The sequence below is a fragment of the Cucumis melo genome, chromosome 3 (assembly GCF_025177605.1).
Source record: "Cucumis melo cultivar AY chromosome 3, USDA_Cmelo_AY_1.0, whole genome shotgun sequence".
NCBI lineage: Eukaryota > Viridiplantae > Streptophyta > Magnoliopsida > Cucurbitales > Cucurbitaceae > Cucumis > Cucumis melo.
Window position 1 is genome coordinate 12,369,239 of NC_066859.1, and position 5,971 is coordinate 12,375,209.

Consider the following 5,971-nt stretch of genomic DNA (forward strand, 5'->3'; position numbering starts at 1 on the left):
TCACTTTTGCTCTTGCTGCATTAGATGGTGTTTCTTATTTGGTAATTACTTTTGTTTTTTGTTTTCCGTTTTTGAATTTTTTAATGGTTCCTTCTAGTTATTTTACCATGTTTTTTACATGTTAAATTTTAAAAGATTAGTAGAAGGTTGAAAGCAAAATAGAAGGTAGTGCTCGAAAGCTTAAATTCAAAAATTATAAATAAAATGAAGCCTTAATTATTTATTGCTGCTCCAAGTTGGAGTTTAAGAAAAATTTTGAAGCATCATTTCCCTACTGGTATTTATTTATTTATTTATTTTTAGTTCAATATATGAGATGATATTTCTAACCTCTTGGCCGAGGGTATATACTAATATACGAACGGATCTTTACATTATTTAATATTACACCTTTGTTTTCACTTTTTTCTCTTTATCATTTTTAAGTCCAATTACACCTTTGTTTTCACTTTTTTCTCTTTATCATTTTTAAGTCTTTGTACTTGTATTAGATTTGTGTTGGTTGATGGTTATCAAAGATATACAAGGAGAAATAGGTACGCTCATATTACAATTTATTAGAAAGAATTGGTTAGATCCATTTTATTTTGGTTGTTTTATCATTAAAGTATTAGCTCATACTTTAGGGAAAAAACATATAGTTTCTTTTTAATTTAGTTTTTCATTTGAAAAAACCATCGAAAGTTAAAAAAAGAAAAAAAAAAAAAAAAAAGAAGAAGACACTATTGGTTAACTTGTATGTGAATTATTCTTTGATTTAGAATAGTTTATAAAGGTGTAAGACCAGGGGTGCATTAAGTAGGCCCAAATATTACTCTGCACTTATTTCAACTATTCATCTTGGAGATTGCTCGAACAAGAAACTAGGTGAGTATGGTAATTATTTAATGGTCATGTGATGTTACATTTAGTAACAACTCTGAAAGGTTTAAGGCTACATCTTAACTTTGACACTTAAATACTCCTTTTTATAGGTGCGACTAAGGAATCTAAACTATAAACCTTCTCAATGTTAGGTATATATAAATGTTAATTGAACAAGACTTTATCGACAAATAGATTTTAAATTTCTACTTGTATTTTTGAAATAAAAGTAATGAATGCTTTATTTTTAATGTAGTAATGCAACTCGAAGAAAATAGTGGATGACATGACATTGAAGTCAACTTTGAATGCTACTCTTGCAATACTACAAACAATGAAAATATGTTGATGAAAAAAACTTAACCATGAATCCTAATCTCTTGCAATTGAAAACAATTAGATGACCAAAATGTCTTCATAGTTAGAAATGTGTAATTACATTTGATGACCATCTGATTTCTATTTGATTACTAGTAATACTGAATGTTATCTGATAGATGTCAAATTATTATTTGATTGCTATTTGATATAAATTGTTAACTGTTTTCTATTCGATACCAATTATTAGTAATATTGATTTACTACCTGATTATATTGATATTGGATATTGATCTTTATTTGATTGTTAATGATACTGATTGTGATCGAATTGCAATCAAATACCAAATGCCAATGATATCAATTGTTATTTTGATCGATGACTTATTACTATTATGATATTGAATGCTATTTAATCGTTGTTTGATTACTACTTGATGATGATGATTATTATTAATAGTGATTGATATCTGATTACTATTTGATACAAATTTTTATCTTATATTGATTGTTAATGATACTGATTTATTATCTGATTTGTGATTTAATATTGATATTAATATGATTGCTAATAATACTGATAGTCATATGATTGTTATCAAATTACGATAAAACCTAAAACGAAAACAAAAATGTGACTTGAGGTTGAATTAATTATTTGAGTTACATCGAGGAAAACCTTCTTGACAAAATATATCTAAGTAGGGTGGTCAAAATGCACAGGAACTAAATCCAGAACTTTAAACTACCTCACCTTCCTTTCCAAAAAAAAAAAAAAAAAAAAAAAAATCCAGAATCAAAGTTTCTAGACTTAAGCAAGTTAATACTAAATTTCATGAAATGCCAATTTATTAATCAATGAAATAAGTAATTAATTCATCATCCTAGAACATCTTGTTTATTGAAACACTATCCAATGTATCTTCTCCCTTGCTTAATCTGAACTTTAACTACACTAAATCCAATGTCCAATTTCCTTAGCTAAAGTTACTTTAATTCTAAAATAGTTGAGTATTAAACCATCCAAAGTCATCCCTGAGAACGATACTCGGTATCTTACACTATTTTATTGCTACTTGACCACATACACTTGCATGATACGCATCAGATACCAAACCCTTTCTTAAGCTTGATCTTCTTGTGTGCAAAACCACCTAAATCAGGAAAATAAAACTCTAACTCATGATATTCTATAAAATTCATAGCTACAATTTAAAACCACGAAAAACACAAATCTAAAAAAAAAAAACTCATGTATAATCCATTTTTCTATGGAAATAATTTGTAAGAACAAATGACCTACCCATTTTGTGAAAATGGTGTATTATCACGAGATTTTTTGCAAGGATGAGTCATCGAAGTTTGTGGTTTTCGTCGTTGCTTGTGGGTCTAACGTTATTTAAGGTTGCACGTTTTTTAGGTGTTTGTGTCGTGTTTATTGTTTCCAAAGATGGTGAAAAGAAACAAAAGAATGAGCAAAAGAAGAAAAAATAAAGATGATGTGTTGGTGAAATTTGTTAAAAATAAATAAATATTGATTTTACTTTTTATCTTTATGGGAATGGGTCTAATTGGTTATGAATTGATATTGAATGGTGATTCACACGGCACACGCAGAAGAGCCCAAAAATAAAAATATTGATCTTATTGTTATGAAAATTAGTTTCACGATTTGGTTTACGAATTGGTCGATGGCCATCCACGTGTCAATAGTACTCCTCCCCTTTCTCTTAAAAAGGAATGCACACAGAACGTACTTTACGTTTTCTAACCATTAGTTTCACAGAGGCTATAAAAGCCAGAACCTTCATCACATTTAACAGCACAACCTAGATAATCTTCATTTCTCCCATTCTCTCCTATCTTCCCTTATTTGAAGAAAAGTTCCTTCCTTTTCCATTTACATTCTTTCTTATTTATTTATTTTTCAAGCAAAATCATATTTTCCAAGCAAGGTCTTGGTTTTGGTGACCAATTTCTGTACAAAAAGGGTTATACATTTTTGTGGCTGTTTTATCTTGGGGACGCTGTGGTAACTTCAAAACTGCTGCACAAACTAGGGCAATATTGCGAAACGTCCTAAAGAAAACGAGCTTTGCAACTAACAAGTTTTTATTTTACAGTGTTCTAATTTAGTGAAAGTTTGGTTGTTATTTTCATTTATTGACGGTTGGAGAATTCTAGCGACAACAATTTTAATACGATTCATCTATTTTGATGGCTTTAACACATTCCAATGTGATGTCATCTAAACTCAACTATTTGTTTCGTTTTGAAGGGATAAATTTCAAAAGATGGGGACAAAAGATGTTCTTCCTTACGGTCATGAAAGTTGTTGATGTGTAAGACCTGTACCAAAATTAAAAGCAAAGAAGTAAAATTTTGGTTAAGTGTTTTGAATTAGGCGTTTTGAAGTAAGGTTAGGTGATAATGAGGGGAGGACTAAGATAGTTTGCGAGGAAGATTCAAGTGTTACTATGTGATTAAGGCATTGAGTGAGAAGAAGGACTAGGCGAGAAGAAGAAAGGAAACATCTCAGAGATTTCCTAAGTTTACTTAATGGGCCATGTGTAAGAGTTAAACTAAACATGATTAGGCTAAACTTTAAGCTTACATGTACACTGCCAAGAATAGTAGCTGGCAAGAGGACAAGAGTTTAAGGATGACTAAGCTCGGTTAGGAAGTAGTATAAATAGTGGGAGGTAAGACCTTAGTTATTAATTTTCTGCTCAATTCAAGAGGAGATCTCAAGACTTGAAGTGTTGACATTTTGTCTACGCGAGAAGAGGAAAGTAGGAGCAATCCAGGTTTAAGGTTAAGTTTGGTGAGTGTTTTCTTTAAAGTGTGTGAATGATTTTAAGCATCCTTATAAATTCTTTGATGGTTTGAAATGATGATTTCAATTTAAATGTTTCTAAAAGAGATTTACATGAAAAGCTTATATGTTTCAAAGTATGATTTATGTATTTCAAAGCATGACTTGTTCATGAAATGGTTTTTAAACCATTGGTTACTTCCTATCAATGAGCTACCTTTTATGTGCACATAAAGAGTCAAGGCCACCATGTGGTGTATAGGGCTACATGGTGAATTGAGGTGGGACAATGTATAGAAGATATGAATTGCGTCTTAGCATGAGCAACACGGACGAATCTGTGTATTTTCGAATCTTGTTGTTACAGTAGTCTAAACGTGAAGTTACTGACCTAGCGTCGAGAATGATTCGGGATCCTTGGCGAAAGAAATGTTGATAACTAATGTGTGTTATGCGAAAAGAAGGTTTATGCGAATGAAATGTTATTATGAATTGATGTTTCTGATATATATAAAATGGTATTTACCCTGGTATTGCAAAAATGATTTCCTAAAACCTCACCGAGTCGTTTAGACTTATGTTTTTAAATCTCATCTTCCAGGAGTTAGTCGTTAAGACCAAGTAAGAGAAGTTTGAAGGGCTTGCTAGGCAGGAAGGTTGCCAAGACGTTTTATTCTTTAAAGTTTTAAGATTTGTGTATGTATTAGTTGTAAAGTTATTGTAAAATGCTCAATGAAGTTTAATAAAGTTTTAGTTTGGTTATTTCCCTGTGTTATGTATTCAAATCGCCTAAAGGTATTTGTTAAGTTATAAGTTAAGATTAAGAAAAGAGTAGGCGATTAAGCAAGGCACAAGGACTTCAAGTCTGATTTTCTTGGGCATTTAAATGCATCCAGGATGCTCAAATCATGTTGCGTCTCATATGATTAGCAAGGGTGTCTACAGGGTGGGGTGTGACATGTGCTTGTGCCACGAAGAAACCTGAGGTTCTAGAGAGAAATTCCACCAAGGAATAAATTAAGGAACTATTTATTGGGAATAAAAGAATTTCGTGGTAAAAATTTCAAATTAAATGGTTTGATTGACGAGCTATATGATTATTACTGCACCATGGAGATAGCAAAATTGGTTTGGGATGCCCAAAGAAAAAAATATAACACCAAGGAGGCTGAATAAAAAAACCTATGCTGTCAACCATTACCTGAAATTTCAAATGACGGATGACAAATTAGTGGAGGTTCAAACCCATGAACTACAAAAATAGTTCATGAAATAATTAGCAAATGTATGTCCTTCGATGAACAATTTCAAATAGCTATTATTATTGACAAACTGCACCCCTTTATGGAAGGATTTTAAAAACACCTTTAGGCACAAAACCAAGAAATTCTCGTTGGAAAGTCTGATTACTCGGTTGAGGATTGAGGAGGAGGTTTGAAGGTAAGAACAAAGGGAAGAGGTGAATTTTGTACCGAGGAGACTTGCCCCTACTATGGTGAAACCAAAATAGATGAATAAAGGAAATAAGAGGAAGGGCCAGAACCGAGGATCCAACAAACAAGCAAAATTAAAAGAAACAAAAACACCCCTCAAGAGAAACGATATAGAATGAAGAGAACAAGAAGGTTGAATGGTCAACCATAACTGCACATAAAGCTATATTGAGAGAATTGATTTACTTTACTATTTTAATTATGTTATTGGTGTAGTCCTAAATAAAGTGGGGTGGTCAAATGTTCACTATGTGATTGGCTGCATCAACATCAGAGAACATTGGATGGCTATTGCAACTGACATGGAATTACAAGATCTTCGTATTTGACTCTATGTCGAACTATGTTAAAAAATAATTTGTTGATAAATCTCTTGCTATACCTACATGATGCATCCCTTCACTGGCAATAGTTGTTAGATTACATGATACAATAAAAAATTTCAAATTTGACCCTTGGCCAATAATTAGATCCAAAGCCA

The 5,971-nt window shown here is 31.6% G+C and overlaps 2 long non-coding RNA genes across 2 annotated transcripts; one reads left to right on the forward strand and one right to left on the reverse strand.

Moving 5' to 3' along the window:
• Positions 1–2,002: 2,002 nt before the first annotated feature.
• On the reverse strand, positions 2,003–2,811 carry LOC127148543 (uncharacterized). Its single transcript, XR_007819584.1, has 2 exons — positions 2,486–2,811; positions 2,003–2,336 (listed from the first exon to the last, which is right to left on the reverse strand). It is a non-coding gene; the product is annotated as an uncharacterized LOC127148543 (long non-coding RNA).
• A 178-nt stretch (positions 2,812–2,989) lies between these two features.
• On the forward strand, positions 2,990–4,759 carry LOC107990749 (uncharacterized). The gene is made up of 2 exons (XR_001762488.2): positions 2,990–4,006; positions 4,599–4,759. It is a non-coding gene; the product is annotated as an uncharacterized LOC107990749 (long non-coding RNA).
• The last annotated feature ends 1,212 nt before the right edge of the window (positions 4,760–5,971 follow it).